The 19,058-nt window shown below is 43.1% G+C and overlaps 1 protein-coding gene across 1 annotated transcript in view; it reads right to left on the bottom strand.

The window, feature by feature from the left end:
- The window catches only part of SH3GL3 (SH3 domain containing GRB2 like 3, endophilin A3), a 45,711-nt gene that overhangs the window by 26,036 nt on the left and 617 nt on the right, over nucleotides 1-19,058 (bottom strand). The window lies entirely within an intron of this gene.

The following is a 19,058-nucleotide window of genomic DNA, read 5'->3' as shown; positions in this document are numbered from 1 at the left end:
ACGTTCGGTATTTGATTAGTGGTGGCTGCTGAACTTGGATAAAGCTCTAAGATTGTCTGGAAAACATGGATACAGCCAATGACTATATCCATGTTTTCCACATAGCCTTAGGGCTTTATCCAACTTCAGCAGCCACCGCTAATCAAATGCCGAAAGTTCGGGTTCGATGGACTCGAGCATGCTGGAGGTTCGCTCATCTCTACCTATCTCCCATATGGGTAGCTGGTCAGCTCTACCGCACCCCTGACATGCAAATCTGCTTTGTTAGAGTGGATACACATTTGTGTAACTTTACACGCTGGCCTTATTACACACGGGGTTATAATGGTTTACATATGGTTTTGATGGAGTTTTGGGTGCAGTGGATTTCACCTTACAACCTGCATTCTGCAGCCAAATCCACATGTAAACCATGTAAATACGATCAGCTGACTAACAAGCGCTTGTTCGCTGTTTAGCCGATTGCTCTTACGAGAGTCGATTATCGAGTATAAGTGTTCCTAGGTTGTAAAAGGGCCTTTACGCAGCATGTGAATCCACTAATATGGCGTATTCACTCTCAGCATATTTTTCACTGAAATGTCTGCACCTGTCCTATTCATCTGAATGGGATTTGGAAAAATCCATCCAATGCAGCAGATACAGCCCCATTCAGATGTATGAAACTGATTATTCAATCACAAAGTTCTGCAAGAAATCTGCTGAATGTGATGAATATACCCTTACAGCAATAGTAGACTGTTTTACTGTATGATCTGGCAGGTTTACCATTCAATTTGCTAAGAATTCCTCCATGTTGCTGCTGCTTCTTAGGGTATACTATAGAGAGACATAGGGGGGGGGGGGGATTAATCATTCTACGCAAGAAAGAAAACCGTGCCTTAGCTGGCAATTCTTCCTGAGGACGCTGTGGACACAGTGAAACATGTTGAAGGGGCTATAGGCAGATTTTAAACAGCAACAGCACACTGCTCCACCATATTCAGCGACATAGACGTGTTTTGGTCCTGCTGCAAATGGTTTATACAGTAGCAGTTCGACTGTTGTTTATTTAACATTTTCTTTCTACCACCTTATACACAGATTGTATTCGTATGTAAGATTAAAAGTTATATTTTAGTTGGGTCCCATTATAGAAAGCGTTTGTCCCAAGGCGTTCACTACGGGACGATCATAGAGGTATAAGATCCGGCACTCCCAGTACGTGTAGATGAGAAGGTTAGAGGATTAAAACATAACCTTTAATGATAAAACTAAAATAATGTATTAAAACCAACGCATTTCGCGCAGCAGCGCTTAATCATGATTAAGCGCTGCTGCGCGAAACGCGTTGGTTTTAATACATTATTTTAGTTTTATCATTAAAGGTTATGTTTTAATCCTCTAACCTTCTCATCTACACGTACTGGGAGTGCCGGATCTTATACCTCTATGATCGTCCCGTAGTGAACACAAGCCTGGCTGCCGCTGCAGGATCCGTGCACCCAACCCCCACCCGAACCATTGGGATTCATTTTGTTCACACATGTGAGGTGAGCTGGTCTGAACTTTTCTTTTTTCGTATTGTCTCCCAAGGCGTTCAGCCTGAGGGATTGGGAGCATATTGTATTTGTAACCCTCGGCCGCGACTGGAGCGTCATGTATTTTTTGTTGGTTCTCAGTTAGGTCCCATGATTCATGCCGAAAGCATCCTTATTAGTACAAGATGTCCGGTGGTAGAGCTTCACAGACAGTAAACTTTGGCCGAAGTACTCCTTTATGTCCGCAAAGGGGAAGACTGGTAAAAAATTCTACATAAATGCTATGCCCTGGCCCCTTGGGGCCACTCCGCAGTATAGATGGTGGTAACAGGCAGGAACCGGGGCAGCTGTAGGATAATGTGGTCACGGTGTAGGCACGAGGGTGATACAGCTGGAAACCGGGCTCCTGACCATGCGGGAATACTGGGCATGCGATTCCTCATTGTCCTTACTCAGGGCACCAATTATCACACCAATGCCAAGGTTCAGAAACAACGGTAGTTGTATATTTATTGTAACGGTGGTAACTAGTAGCAACAGTCTCTCCGAATGCAACCGGGAATAAGGTAAACTTGAATAAAGCAGAATAATGGGTGATGCTGCAATAGGCTGTGAGATTAGCATGCTGAATGATGGAGTACTAGTGAAACTGAAGTTGAGTTGCTGGGTGGAATGAGACTTGAATTGAATACTTGCTGTTGATGATTTGAGAGGATGATGATAAGAGGAACTGAAGAATGACTGAAGAATCGACACCCAGATGAGAATCTTGAGACTTGAGACAGGAACACAGCCAGTGGACTGGAGCAGCAGAGCACACGCAGGCCTCTCTCCTAGCAGGGAGAGAGGACAAACACACAACCTATTCCCTATGGGGCAGGAGATAGACTGAGGTAGAACAGGAAGTCACATGGTAACCCCAGCCAAAACTCGATGACCATTGGTGTTACCATGGAAGCAGGGCACAGTCACGTGACATCCAGCCATTGCATCATCACACCATTAGGCATATACAGAGAAATATACATGAGAAGTACCATACTTGAACACTAGGAGGCGACATAATACCATTAGGCACTGATACCTGAATATACATGCAATAAATGAATGAAATAGCAGACCTGAATACTGCAGGGGTGACAATACACGCAGTTTGCAGTGGACCATAGCTTTCCAGAACAGAACTGGTTATAATAAAAGTATGAGCATAAGAAGGGCTGTTCTGGGACACTGCATACATGTCCTATAATGATCATAAATTCTGTCACCCCTTATCTACACATGAATGATAGCTAACTCTGAAACATTATCTGAATGTTTAGGTACGCATTACTGTGTTTTTCAGTAGAAATTGCCTTTACAGATATCTTACAGCCAAAGGCTATGTGGACACAGTGCAGGCATAAATAAAAACTGATGAAAAACCCTTCAAAATGAGTTTTATTTCCAATATATGTGGTAAATATTTGTTTTTACCAGTAAAATATAAATTTTCTGTCAAACCTGACTCAAGATTCTCAAAAAAGGGGTAAAACTTTGGGTATGAAAACTTTATCCAGGGCATCCATGTACATAACCTCAGGGTGGTTTCACATGTACTGTATATTATGTAATGAAGCAGAAAATCACAATAGAAGTGAATACACTAGTGAATTTCTATGCAAACTGTGGCACACATTCTTTTTAAACAGAAAGGATCATTTTTCTGTCAGGAAACTATTGTAATAAAACATAGTGTGAACAGAGCATAAGAACACACTTCTCCACTTGTGGCTTAGATTCCTGAATCACACTAGTGTTCTGGTTTGTTTCACAGACTGCCGTCCCTGTATTGTCTTCTTCTGCACAACCAATCCCTGCAGACTGTTTCCTCGTCCCTGCCAAATCCATCCACCCAACACATGTACGAAGACATACCTAACATTTCTCACAGTTCACATAGCGTTTCCAGTTCACCTGAGTTAACTATAGTTTTTATAGCGCTAATATTAGCTTTAGACAAGACTGGCTCTCAAGAGCGGTTTCTATGTTTATGTTTTATGTAAAAAAATATATATAAATTTTGAAAAAATTAAAAGCCATAATAAGGAGGGGGCAAGAAAAAAAAACTGGACAAGAACTGGAATTTACATCAAATTTGATACAACAAAAAAAACACATTCAGTTAGAATTAGTTATAGTAATAATGCTCCCTGTGCCCATATATAAAATAATGCCCCCTCTGCCACCATGCAATAACTACAGGTGTATGGTGGCAGAGGGGGCCTTGGAGATACATCCACAAATAATGACCTCAGTGCACAATGCAGTTACACCATACACTAATAATTTACCCTGTGCCCAGTACAGAAATTATGCCCCCTTTGTTACTATACAGCAATAATGCCCTCTGTGTTTCTATAATATAGTAATAATATACTAAATATAATAATAATGCCCTGTGTGCCTCTATACAGTATTAATAATGCCTCCTGTGCCTTTATACAATAATAATGCCCTGTGTGCCCTCATACAGTAATAATGCCCTGTGTTTCCATATCGTAATAATGCCCTCTGTGTCTCTATACAGTATTAATAATGCCTCCTGTGCCCTCATACAATAATAATGCCTCCATAAAGTAATATTTCCCCATATGCAGTGGCGTAGGTACCATAGAGGCAGGGTAGGCAGTTGCTATGGGGCCCGTGCAGGAGGGGGGTCCAGGGGAGAAGGTAAGAGCTGACCTGTGTCGTTCTGCTTAACCCCTAATGTACTGCAGTGTGTAAGTGACCCAATGTTTACTTACATGCTGCAACACAAAAAAAAGGTTAACAAGCAAAAGGCAGAGATCTTTGCTTCACTGCACTGATAACCTCTGTTATCCAGCTGGCAATCAAGTAGGAAAGGAAAATGTGCAGAGCTCTGTGCAGAGGTCAGGGGTTATCAGTGCACCAGCAGTAATGTGCAGTGCTTTGATGTTGTGCCTAGAGGAGGGGGGCCCTTAAATTTTTTGCTATGGGGCCCCATGAATCCTAGCTACACCCCTTCCCATGCGCCTTTATATTGTATAAATAATGCCTCCTGTGCCCTCATACAGTAATATTGCCCCCTGTGCCTACAAACAGTAATAATGCCCCCATTCCTCTCCCCATGTATTTATAATGCCTCAGTTCTTCTAATAATGTCTCCTGTGCCATCATACAGTAATAGTGCCCCCCCCCCCCCCCCCGTGATCCCATACTGTAACAGTAATCCCTTGTTCCCCTATACCAGGTGTGTCAAACTCAGGCTCTCCAGCTGTTGTAAAACTACAAATCCCATCATGCCTGGGCAGTCAAAGCTATAGCTTTGGCTGCCCAGGCATGACGGGAGTTGTAGTTTTGTAACAGCTGGAGGGCCTGAGTTTGACACTAGTGCCCTATACTATAATAATACCCAATGCAAAAAAAATAAAAAAAATACTCGCCTAGTCCTGCTCCACTGTTTAGTGCCGCCTTTGAGCTTCCCAGACAGGATCCTCAGGCAGGAGCAATGACATGACATCATAGCATTGGCCAGTGCGGGGATCATGTCTTGCGGCTCAGGCTGCAGGTATGAACAGCATGCTCGGAGATACTGGGCATACTATTTGCTGGTGAAGCCCTTGCGTGGGCTCTGATGCTACCATGAGGACTAAATGTTACAGCTATCTGCGGTGTAAATTACAGTTGCCACAATTTGTGTCAGGGTACACAGATCTTCTGTTGTGTTGCACACTAGCATGTCTGTAGTGTATAGGGCTACACTAGTCTTGTGAAAAATCAATTGAAACCCAGTGGAACAAAGACTAAAGCAGGCCGGCTACTAACCCTGCTGGTTTTCTACCACGGAAAAAATGTGGCAAAGAAAACCACTGAGAAGACTTTGTGTACTATAGTGAACCCATCCTTTATGACATAATGCTCTATGGCAAACAGAGGTTTTGTTTTTGTGTTCCAGAATGCGTGGGATAAAATTTTCTAAATTTTGATAACGGAAATGCAAGCCCAGGCTATGGTGACATACAGTACAATAAAAGCAAAATACGACAGTAAAATAGGTATAAAATGCAGCCGTATTTTGGATCTAATAATGTGCTGATGTGTGGTATTACAGCTCAGCTCCATTCACTTCAAACAAAGTGAGCTTTAAAGTGACTCTGTACCTACAATCTGACCCCCCTTCAGATAGCTGCTTTCAATCCAACATCTGTCCTGCCGTCCGTTTGGCAGGTGATGCAGTTATTGTCCTAAAAAACTAATTTTAAACTGGCAACCCCGTGTCCAATGGCCGGAGCTTAGAATATCTGTGCCCTAACTTTGTACCACCCCTCTGTCCCTCCTCCCTACCCTCTTCATCATTAGGAATGCCACTGGAACAGTTTCTCCTGTCTGAACATTGCACAGGTGCCTTAACAATCCAGCCCATGTTCAGTATTCACACAGCTGAGGAATAGGAGACAATCTGCCTGGAGCATTCCTAATTATGAGGAGGGTGGGGAGGAGGGACATAGAGGTTGTGCCAGCCTAATGCATACACAATGCATACATGGCCATGGCCGTTGGGCACAGGGCTGCCAATTTAAAGGTTGTTTGTTTGGACAATAACTGCATCACCTGCTGAACGGACCCCAGGACAACCCCCCCCCCCCCCCCCCCCCCCCCAGTAGCCGCTGGCATGTGTACTCATGGCAGCAGATCTGTGTCCCATGGTGCGGCTTCGTTACAGTTCCGCGGCGCCGTTCACATCCGGCGCACGCTCATATCCGCCTCTGCCTTGTAATTGAACGCCTGAACGCCGGAAGTCACACTCCTCCATAGAGAATGCATGGAAGCGTGTGAGATCTGGTGTATAATGACAGGACAGAATAGAGGAGTCACAGCAGAGGCGGATGTGAGCGCGCAACAAGAGTAGCGCTGCTTATGGAAGATATAAGCTGGGATTTTCTAACCCTGGATAACCCCTTCAAATGGATCCTACTCATTTTTATTTTGTCTGTTTTTTGTATGTTTTTTTTGTTCAACAATAAGTGTGAATTCTTCTTCATGGGAAAAGAAGACATCCCCTGAAAATAAGACATAGCGCATCTTTGGGAGCAAAAATTAATATAAGACACTGTCTTATTTTCGGCGAAACACGGTATATATAAATATATATATGGCAGCAGGTTACCTAATCTTGAAGTATAGAAGCCAGAAACCAGATACAATGAATGGTAGTATGAACAGAACTTAAATGTTCCTTCCATAACCCTTCAAATGGCCAAAATGTTACATGGCCAACATATTTATGAGTCCAGTTATGTGGGCAGGGTGGCAAGAAGAGTAGTTGGCACGGTTTAATAAAATAGAAAAGTGCATGATACAAGAAAATCACATCCAGGAGCTATCTGCTGCGTAGCCCTAATACTTATGTATGAATGTAAATCCTATGATGCCTGTAGTTCGGGCTATGCATACTTGGCTGGGTATAGAGATTTCAAAGGGAAAGAAAAGAGTGTTCTAAGGGATAAAAGGTTGAATTTTATTAAACAGGATTAATATTAAAAAGCCCAACAGATAAAGTTGGAGAGAGAAGGAAATACAACAAAAGATAACAATAAGATGGACAATAAGAAAGGATAGACTGTTACTTAACACACAGTACAGAAAGGGACTAACATGGTCCAAAACCCCATCAAAGGTAGATAATGTCAATCAAAGATATGGACACGGCAAAAAAGACAAAATGCAACACTATTGTAGGACTATTATACCGTAACACAATGCAAAGTGCTTATGGTGTAACAGCCCTACAAGTGTTACATTTTGTCTTTTTTATCTTTGATTGACACTATCTACCTTTGATGGGGTTTTGTACCACGTTAGCCCTTTTCTGTACAGTCTATCATTTCTTACTGTTCATCTCTTATTTACATCTTTTGTTGTATTTGCTTTTTGCTATAACTTTATCTTTTGAGCTTTTTATTATTAATCATGTTTAATAAAATTCACCCTTTTATCCCTTAGAACGTACTTTTCTTTCTCTTTGTGATTTCATTTTTTTTTCCTGGGATTAGTATTCTTTCAGTTTGGGGATTTGTTCATTCTACTGGGTTTAGAGATTGGCTATCGCTTGAATTTCTATAGACAATGAATAAAGTGTCAGTGTGTATGAATGACCACCACAGGAGATTAAGGATCCCTGTTCTTGTGAACTGTAGGGGTCCTGAAGGTCGGACAATTAGGGATCATACACTTTTCCACTATGCTGTAAGAGCTGCTTCCACTTTCGTTCTGTCTTGGGCTCTCTGCATTTAGAGACATAATTCCACTAACAACAGGCAGTGGGCAGTAGCTTTCAGGAAAGTAAAACACGTAGTGGCCCAGACTTTAGAGCTTTTCATGGGCAAGGGGTCATTTCTGGTAAATTAAGTGATGCAAACAATTGCATTAGTTTTTGCATCTGTTTTTTTTCCCATAAAGGGAATACATTCAACAGACTGTAAAAACACAGTGTGAACCCAGCCTTACAAAGCATCAGCTCTGCAGGGTAAACATCAGTTTTCCTAGAAGCTACATGAATAGATAGTGACTTTCCAATGAGAGAGAATGATGAAAAACAGCCATCCATCCGTTTCCTGGACCTGTGAATGTGCCATGAGTGAGCGGAGTTTTCAGCACAGCCAGCATTACTGTTACGGTTCCTCCCAGATAACCCTGAAGTAACACATTATAACACATACAGTAATCTGCTACGCTCATGGTGCTTCCACAGTTAACTTTCAGTTTACATAGGATGCAGAACTCCCACACGCACGTTCTTCAAATGCTTTGGGTGGATAAAAGAAGTGTATTTGTCTTAGGCCAGAGATCTGGCATTGTGTGCTGTAACATTGAGTAAGTGTCTCCCACTGTGCACATAAGCCTGTTGTGTTTCCTTTTATTTCAGCTTTCAGCAATGGCATTTACCAAAAGCATAAGTGGAACAATGCAAAGGTGGATCCCCAGTCCATGTTATAAAACCTCATGTGGACAGGACTCTCAGGATACACTATGCAGCTACATTTTCACTCCCAGGTAACCTTGCATCACAGCTCATACACTGAACTGAATTGTATATAAAGTGACAAAACAGAAGAAACCACCAGGTGAGAACTAGGAGGGGAAATGAACCTCCATAAAGCCTGATGGACTCTGTAATTTACTGATAAGGAGGTCATATTTCCATTATACCAGAAACTGTTTAGTGTAGAACTTAGATTAAAGCTAGGCCTAATTCACACAATCCCTGGCGCGACCCCCACTGCAATCTGCGCTGTGATGACCGGAGGAGGAACGCAGCACAGATCCCCCAATAGAAGGGGGCGGGGGCGTTCTGGGGGTGATCCATGCCACTATCCACACTAGGGCATGTCCTACTTTTTTGTGGTGGGAGTCGCAGCATAAACCGTGTGAATGGCTGGATTCATTTAAAAGGTTCCTAAAATGGTCTGTGGTCACAGATCCGCGACCACGGACAATTTTATGGAACGTGTGAATGAAGCCTTAAGCTTGGGCCGAAGGCCCTTTTATGTGGAACACTAGTCCCATATAAGTTGCCCATGTAAATCACCCTGACATGCAGCAGACACTGCTAAATTCAATGGGCTGCACGAACATGATTGTTCATGCAGGATGGTCACAAGGTTGGTCAAGCTTGGTAAAAGCTCAGAAAACAAGCGTCAATCAACGAGATCAGGGTTCTTCTTCTGAAGCCTTTCAGCCCATGTATAAGGTTATCACACTTTGTACTACTCAATTCTATATCATTTCTGTCCCATGTGACTGTACAAAAATGCACTTCAGTATATATATTATATATAGATGCAGATGAACTGGGATGAAACAGACAGCACTATAGGAATAGTGGGTGGCAGTGTCCTTGTGCCCAGATGAATTGTGGTTACGGTAACATGAAAGTGATAGTTTCCCTTTAGGTACCAAACCTGGGCCTGCAGACATTTGCACTGAATTGTCTGCAATATGCATAGTACACTATATCTCAATGAGCAGATCATTTCCTGTAGCAAATCTGTGCAGTGAAGCTCTCTCAATACAACTTGAAGCTTAGGTCTCAAACTGTCTATATACTAATTCCTAATGTGACCAGAAGAGGCATTTTTCTCCTAAAGGTTGTGTTTCCTTGGCCTAAATCCTGGTTTAGATTAGTAAGAATAGTAAGTAGGCCATATTTCCCCTGACAGCTAGCATTGCCAAGCTTGTATTCAGGTTTCAGATTCACAGCTGTTCTATGACAAGCTGCAAGAACAAGAGTGAAATATAACACACAAACAGCAATGGCTTCCAACAATTACCCTAAGAAGGATTAAGGGCTATGGACACATATTTTATTGAAATTTTGTATTTTGTCTGTTTGTATTTTGTGAAGAAAAATTATTTTCTTTAACAGGTTCCTATTAAATATTTTGAACCAGTGTATTGTACATAGCAATAGTGATCCTCAGCCACAGCTGCCTTCTGATCACCTAAGCTTACACTTCATCAAGCTGGTCAACTAATATCGAGTATATGTCCACCCATCTTAAACTGGCCATACAGTTCAAATAAGGGAGAAAGCTGCTGCCAGACACTTCAGGTTGCTCCGTGTTTCCTTGAGTACAAAGGAATTGAGCCTGACAATTCTCTCCACCATTTGCCACTGGAGGAGAGTTGGGAGGCCACCATACTAGATGGCTAGCCAATCCCACCACAATTGGTTGGCTCTGGCAATGCTAAACTAATGTATATGGCCAGCTTTAGACTTATGCTACAATCATACAGCACCCATGTGAGTCAGAATAACCTCATATTAAGCAGCATACACCGCCTTTTCTAGGATAGCCTCATAGATCTTAATAGCTGCAAGCATTCTTGTCATATAAATGTACTACTTTACCTACAATTCCTTTTTATCCCTAAACTCTGCAGTACATTTATAGTGAAAAATTAGACACACTACACAAAAGGCATTTCTTTTTGTGACATTTTTGTGTTGTTTTTTGGTCTGAAGGAGCATTAAAGCGACTCTGTACCCACAATCTGACCCTCCCCAAACCACTTGTACCTTCAGATAGCTGCTTTTAATCCAAGATCTGTCCTGGGGTCCGTTCAGCAGGTGATGCAGTTATTGTCCTAAAAAAATACTTTTAAACTTGAAGCCTGTGCCAAATGGGAGTATCTGTGCCCTAACTTTGCACCACCCCTCTGTCCCTCCTCCCCACCCTCTTCATCATTAGAAATGCCACTGAAACATTCTCGCCATGCTGAACATTGCACAGGTCCTTAATGATCCAGCCCATGTGCCGGGCTGCCAAAGGTGGGGAATAGGAGGCAATCTGCCTGGAGCCTTCCTAATGATGAGGAGGATGAGGAGGGTGAGGAGGAGGGACAGAGAGGTTGTGCAAAGGGCACAGATACTCCAGTTTGGCACAGGCTGCAAGTTTAAAAGTTGTTTTTTAGGACAATAACTGCATCACCTGCCGAACGGACCCCAGGAAGACCATGGATTAACAGCAGTTACCAAAAGGTACAAGTGGTTTGGGTGGGTCAGATTGTGGGTACAGAGTCGCTCTAACCTCTGAGGTTCGTTCTGCCACTGATCCCTCCTCCTCTCCATAGACACGTATGGTCAACACTTATAACCTGATCTCTCAGTGTAGGGTCAGTGAATTTTATCAGCAAATTCAGTGGTGACCAGTGGAAAAAAAAAAAAATCTAATAAGCGGAACAACTGTTCGGCTTATTAGTTTCTTATCTATTAGTTTCTTATCTTCACTTGTACCAATGATTTATGGAAAACAAATAAAGGAGAAGCCCTGCGAAAAATTTTAATAAAGCATTGTATTGCCTCCCAAAAGTTATACAAATTACCAATATACACTTATTACGGGAAATCCTTATAAAGTGCTTTTTCCCTGCACTTACTACTACATCAAGGCTTTACTTCCTGCATAAAATGGTGATGTCACGACCCGACTCCCAGAGCTGTGCGGGCTGTGGCTGCTGGAGAGGATGATGGCAGGGGGACACTGAGGGACACAGGGCACGGGAGGGACACTGAGCATCCCCTTGCCATCATCCTCCCCAGCAGCCACAGCCCACACAGCTCTGGGAGTCGGGTCGTGACATCACCATTTTATCCAGGAAATGAAGCCTTGATGCAGTAGTAAGTGCAGGGAAAAAAGCACTTTACGTACATTTCCCGTAATAAGTGTATATTGGGGATTTGTATAACTTTTGGGGGGCAATACAATACTTTAATAACATTTTTCACTGGACTTCTCCTTTAAACACATACTAGCTCTTTAAAGAGGATCCATTCACATGTACAGGATATACACAGATGTGATGGCTTGTTAAAGCATTTAGTTCTGGAGCTTTAAATCTGCTGCAGATCCTGTAAGTGTGAATGTAAAAAAATCTTTATAAGTTGCTGTTCATGCCTTAAAAACTTTACAACCTAACATTTCGAGAACTTTGTACAGGGTCAATAAACAGAGAGTACGAAGAGCCAATGATATACCCAGATCCCACCCAGTAAAGATATTCCAGCTGTGAGCCATAGATTTCTACATCGTGGAGTTTTGCAGTGATAGGAATGTGAAGCACTCCAGCCAACCCAGGGGGGTTACATCAGACCTTGTTCACTATTTAGTATGGTAATAGATATACAGTCACTAATGCCTCAAAAATGACAATAATATGTACTTTAGTTTAATCCCCACACTGTTTGCAGGCGTGAGTATCTTTGACAGCCTCTAAATGTAAGAAAGAAGGTTTCTACCTATTGATCCTTTAAAGGGTTAGAAACTGAGACTTATTGGGGCAGAATCAACAATGCAATCCATTCACGCTAAATAGCATATTTATCAAATTCCCTGCCACAATGTGAACACCTACGATATTCAACTCTGTCCAACCTGGCATAAGTAAGTGGCTGGAGGAATGTAACTGCAAAGAACTCCTATTTATATGCCTTGTAAGGCCTCCTAAAGCCTGGGAGTTAACAGTATTGGCTCTATAATGGCAATAATAAATATTTGTTGAGTATAACATTTTTAGGGTTGGAGTGTCAAGGAGAACATATAATTTAAGGGTCTCTTTACACACACAGATATCTGACCACTTTATCTGGTAGATTTTTTAAGCCAGAGCCAGGAATGGATTTGAAAAGAGAAATATCAGTCTTTCCTTTATTACCTGTTCTCTGTTTATATGTTTCTGGCTTTGGCTTCAAAAATGTCAGATAAATTGGTCAGATATCTGTGTGTGTAAAAGGACCTTAAAGGGGTTGTTCGGTGAAAATCTTTTTCTTTCAGATCAACTGATATCAGAAAGTTATATAGATTTGGAATTTACTTCTATTAAAAAATCTCAAGTCTTCTCATACTTATTAGCTCCTGTATGTCCCGCAGGAAATGTTGTATTATTTTCAGTCTGACACAGTGCTCTCTGCTGACATCTCTGGCCGAGACAGGAACCCTGTCTCGGTTTTATATGAATCCTCATAGAAAACCTCTCCTGCTCTGGACAGTTCCTTTCTCGGCCAGGGATGTCAGCAGAGAGCACTGTGTCAGACTGAAAATAAAACAACATTTCCTGCAGGACATTTAGGAGCTAATAAGTATGGGAAGACTTATGGGAAGATTTTTTAATAGAAGTAAATTACAAATCTATATAACTTTCTGGCACCAGTTGATTTAAAAGAAAAAGATTTTTGCTGGATAACCCCTTTAACTTACCACCAATATACCTGCACTGCAATTTCTTTCATCCCAGCTCAGCTGTATCCATTCATTTTGAGCCCTTTCATTAGTGCACCTGGGCCATATGAGACAGGAGATAATGGTATGTTTACACGGAGCGATAATTCGCCCAATCGAACGATTAAAGGAGAAGTCCTTTAAAGTATTGCCCCCTGAAAGTTATACAAAATCCCCAATATACACTTATTATGGGAAATGCCTATAAAATGCTTTTCCCCTGCACTTACTACTGCATCAAGGCTTCACTTCCTGGATAAAATGGTGATGTCACGACCCGACTCCCAGAGCTGTGCGGGCTGTGGCTGCTGGAGAGGATGATGGCAGGGGGATGCTCAGTGTCCCTCTAGGGCCCTGTGTCCCTCAGTGTCCCCCTGCCATCATCCTCTCCAGCAGCCACAGCCCGCACAGCTCTGGGAGTCGGGTCGTGACATCACCATGTTATCCAGGAAGTGAAGCCTTGATGCAGTAGTAAGTGCAGGGAAAAAGCACTTTATAAGCATTTCCCGTAATAAGTGTACATTGGTGATTTGTACAACTTTTGGGGGGCAATACAATACTTTAATAAAAATTTTCGCTGGACTTCTTCTTTAACGATTTCGAAATAACAATGTGTTTTTATATCGATCAGCGTTTAGACGGAATGATATATCATTTGAAAAAATTCTCATTTGTGGCAGCACATATATGTCTATTCCTGAAAAACCCTTTAATAACATATGAGAATATTCACATCCAAAAAAGCACTCCGGTGATTAATATGCTAGGTATTTGTTTACTCTGTAGGGAAATGTTGTAAACATAATAGTTATAATGGAACGCAGACCCTATAAAGTTGTAATAACCATCTGACCATGAGGCTGACTCCACAGTCCTCTTATTATGTCATTATCGCTCCTATAAGAACATCTCTATGATGCAGGAAATAACCTGCTTCCTGCAATTGGGAGGTAAAGACTGGTTAATAGTCACCTATAAAAATACTCAGAGATCCATTGTATTTCCATAACTCATCAACTGAAGGAATTTCACCACAATCAGCAAATATATGGTTCTGCAGAGCAACCCATCATCTTCCAAAAGCAGGGAGACAATCTGCAGCAGAACTACAATGGAACCATTCTACTTACGCCTTAGTTGGTAATGTAATCCTAATTTTTTTTAAAGAATTTTTAGCACAATGACTTTTAAAATGAAAAATGCAGGCAAAAGATAATGTGGGAAAATAGCCCAACAGTTAACTTCTATTCTATCAATGCAGAGAGTCTGATACATGCTTTGAAAGGTTGATCAGACGCTTAGTACATTCCATCCTAAAAACGGACTTCCGTGTACTCCCTAGAAGTACTGCAGCTGCCTGCGGGGAAGAGGGCATATGCACACAACACGAAGCAGACTCCATAGCCATAGCGCAGGCCGCTATGGCCAACACTGGCACTTTATAGGTATGAACAACTCTTTAAATTCTGCAGTAATTAGACTTCACAACAGAAAGACCGAGCCAAGGTAAAAATCCAAGGACTTGACGATGAAGTTTAATCTATGAATTTTTGCTTCTATATACCCTGCTAGGTTAGATCAACTGATGTTTAATCAGCAAGACTGACAAATGATTCTCGGAATACAGCAGAGCTAAACAATGTATGGCAAACCTAAGTAGGGGTCCTATTACACAGAACGATAATCGGACGAATCGGTCCATGTAATAAATACAACGATCAGCCGATGACAACGATCATCAGCTGATCGTTGATAAAGGTTCTGACCTATTTTCATCGGGCGCCGACCGTGCACCGCTACGTGTAATAGCGGTGTGCAGCCGGCGACTAACGATATACATTACCTATCCACGTTCCAGGGCTGCTCCTGCGGTCTTCTCCCCGGGTCCCGCTCGCTCTGGCTTCAGAGCGGCCTGTCAGCTGACAGGCCCCCCGGCCAATCACAGGCAACGGTGGCCCCGGCCTGTGATTGGCTGAGCAGCCTGTCAGCTGACAGGCCACTCTTAGGCTAGAACGTGCGGGACCTGTGGAGAAGCGGAACGCAGAAGCAGCCCTGGAGCGTGGATAGGTAAAGTATATAGTTTAAACAAGGGCTGCAAGGACATCGGTAATGATGTCCTTGCAGCCCTTGTTAAACGATTATCGGGCCGTGTAATAGGTCCAGTAAACGAGCGACGATCTAGCAGATCGCTGCTCGTTTACAGGTATTATCGGGCCCCCATCGGCCCGTGTAATACCAGCCTAAGTGTGCTGTGTGTATGAACAGTCCTCAGAAATCCTAACATCGAGCCCCATATGAGACAACTGAAGTTGCATCCCAGCTGAGATTTTCTATCACCATATACACATACCCTATAGATCAATGCAGGAAAAGATCATCAGGTCTAATGGAGCCTTTACACAGAAAGATTTTCTGACAGATTATCTGCCAAAGATTTGAAGCCAAAGCCAGGAATGAATTTGAAAAGAGGAGAAATCTCAGGCTTTCTTTTATGACCTGATCCCTGTTTATAGTCTGTTTCTGGCTTTGGCTTCAAATCTTTGTCAGATAATCTGTAAGATAATGTTTCTGTGTAAATGGACCCTTTTACGGCTTGTTTAACTGTTCTTCTGCTATCAGGTGTACATGGTAAATGATTCTATAGACCTCTAAATCCTAATCATAAAGTATCAATTTGACCCCCGTTCACGTGGTTTACCTCTGGATATATGTTTATTTGCTGCATAGAATAATGCAGAATAAAAAAACTAGTGCTGAGAGTCAGAAACCCACTTATTTGAAATTGATGGGACTATCCTAATTTTAATGTATCGGACAACCTCTTAAAAGGAGAAGTCTGGCAAATTTTAAAATTTGCAAGCATGCTGGGGCAGAGCGGAACATAATAAACAAGTGTTACTTACTTCTCCCTATGCCCCCAATGTGTCACATCACTGGCTTCAGGATCCCGCCCGAAGTTCCAATGTTGTCACGACCTGGCCCCATCAGCCAATCAGTGGCTGCAGCAGTGTCCAGCCCCAGTCACTGATTGGCTGAGCAGGCAATCAGGCGGGTTGTGACGTCACTGGAGCAAGGTAGCGCTTAAGGGGCACAGGAAGAGGTTAGTTAAGATTGATTGTTATGTTCCTCCCTGGCCCGTCTGCTAGAAATTTTTATAAATGCTGCCGGACTTCTCCTTTAAGATATCAGTGCGGGGGGAAGGGCATCCATCCATTCCCAGGAAAGCCACTGACATGATCTTCTAAAATGTTTCTATAAATAAATGTGCACATTTACAGTGTGTTGTTTGTGACAGAAAAGTCATTAACACATCATGTGTTATTAGATGACACGATTCACTGCTGAGCTCCACATTCCTCCTGTAGGTACCTGTTCACAATTACCTGTCCCATCATCCTGCAGCTATGTACAGTGATCAGGGTGCAAGTCATAGCACAGAGGAATCTGGTTTCCGCATCTCATTATAGCTCTCCAGGTTATAACAATTCTGTATGTTTATTCTGCAGTAAAACCTGTAATAACGCTCGCCAAATCACAAAGGCAGCTCTGCTACACGGGACAACCTCAGCTCTGCTACACGGGTCAACCTCAGCTCTTCTACACGGGACAGCCTCAGCTCTGCTACATGGGACAACCTCAGCTCTGCTACACGGGTCAACCTCAGCTCTGCTACACGGGACAGCCTCAGCTCTGCTACACGGGTCAACCTCAGCTCTGCTACACGGGACAGCCTCAGCTCTGCTACACGGGACAGCCTCAGCTCTGCTACACCTGTTGGCTCCAAACAGCATCATCCACATTCTGATGAAAGCCACAACCATTTAGTGAGTCACCATAGAACTTAAGGACACTCCAGTGAATGATCTTGTGCTATAACCAATGGTGGCCGTTCTTTCTCTCAGCTATCAGCCCCAGTGTAATTACTGTCATCTATCAAGTAACAGCCGATTAAATGGATATGCATTATTGATCACGTTGTGACCCTCAGCATTAACATCCTTATAATAACAGAGAATATGATCCATGGAAAGAGGAAGACGGCGGCCATGCAGGGGACAAATGCCACAAACCAGTTCCTCTATGGAGCTCAGGGACATGTATATGAGAGAACCATCATGTGGTACTTTTCCCATTGGCGTACACTAGTAGTCCAGTTTATTCTAGTGATTGTCAAACAACATGTCAAAAGTTTCTTTTTAAAGTGACCATTTAAGCCACATATAGATGTACAGTACAATGTTCTTATCATTGCTGATTCCTAAAAGAGTGATCTGTGAGGGTTCAACTGCTGTCACCTCCAATCCTGAGGACAGACTCAGCCACCACCTCATTGTCTATGGCACATCACAACAATTCACCTCCATTTACTTCAATGGAGTTGCAAATCTGTGCAAAATCTGGGGACAAAAGTGTCGCTGTTTCTGAAAGAAAGCGGTCATGTTTTGTAAAGCCTGGATAACCCCTTTAAAGCGAATTTACTACTAGGTACATAACTTACTAGTTTTTTTACATAAACAGACTGGAGCTGGTGCAGGGATGCAGGTGCTGGGGTCTTTTTCTTTTTTTAAACGCCGCCCGTTTCCCGCACACTGTGCTGGTCTATTACAAAGCACCAGCCCAACATGAAGCATTGGGTACGAGCCCGCCGGCCCATGTGTGACAATCTCCACTCTGTGACACGGCTCCGTTGATTCTAATCCGATATACCTAGTGGTACATTGGCTTTAATAACCCCCATAAGAAGATAGAAGAAGTCATCTAAACCTGCAGATTTCACCCACCTGACTCTCTCTGATGGCCGAGGGAAAACTTTCGCAGTGACAATACAGACAGAATGTATATCATCAGTTATCACTCAGGGCTTAGGAGTCCAGTGGGCGGTCCTGCTCAGTGACTGGCAGCCTTCGCTGTATGACCATGTATACAGATATACCTGGATGGACTCCTAAGCCCAGAATGAACAGAGATGTCACAATAACCGATGTTATAGTGGAGTTTTCTTAACAAATCTACATATCAATCGGCTCTGCTCCTCCTGCCTTATAACACACTGTACTGCATCTTCAATTGGACTCTTTCACTTTATCCTTTGTTCCCAAAAAAGTTAAAGCACTCTTGTGGCGTGGAGGAAGGGCTCTTCCTTTCCAATAGTACACATCTGTGCAAGACAATAAATGCAGGTCTTCTATAGGGAAAGCCCAGGGATGGCGGGGGTCTTCTATAGGGAAAGCCCAGGGATGGCGGGGGTCTTCTATAGGGAAAGCCCAGGGATGGCGGGGGTCTTCTATAGGGAAAGCCCAGGGATGGCGGGGGTCTTCTATAGGGAAAGCCCAGGGATGGCGGGGGTCTTCTATAGGGAAAGCCCAGGGATGGCGGGGGTCTTCTATAGGGATAGCCTAGGGATGGCGGGGGTCTTCTATGGCAGGGGTCTTCTATAGGGATAGCCCAGGGATGGCAGGGGTCTTCTATGGCGGGGGTCTTCTATAGGGATAGCGCAGGGATGGCAGGGGTCTTGCAGGGATGGCAGGGGTCTTCTATGGCAGGGGTCTTCTATAGGGATAGCCCAGGGATGGCAGAGGTCTTCTATGGCAGGGGTCTTCTATAGGGATAGCGCAGGGATGGCAGTGGTCTTCTATGGCAGGGGTCTTCTATAGGGATAGCGCAGGGATGGCAGGGGTCTTCTATGGCAGGGGTCTTCTATAGGGATAGCGCAGGGATGGCAGGGGTCTTCTATGGCAGGGGTCTTCTATAGGGTGGC

This window comes from Dendropsophus ebraccatus, chromosome 1 (assembly GCF_027789765.1).
Source record: "Dendropsophus ebraccatus isolate aDenEbr1 chromosome 1, aDenEbr1.pat, whole genome shotgun sequence".
NCBI classification, from domain to species: domain Eukaryota; kingdom Metazoa; phylum Chordata; class Amphibia; order Anura; family Hylidae; genus Dendropsophus; species Dendropsophus ebraccatus.
This window is presented reverse-complemented; position numbering and strand designations above follow the sequence as displayed.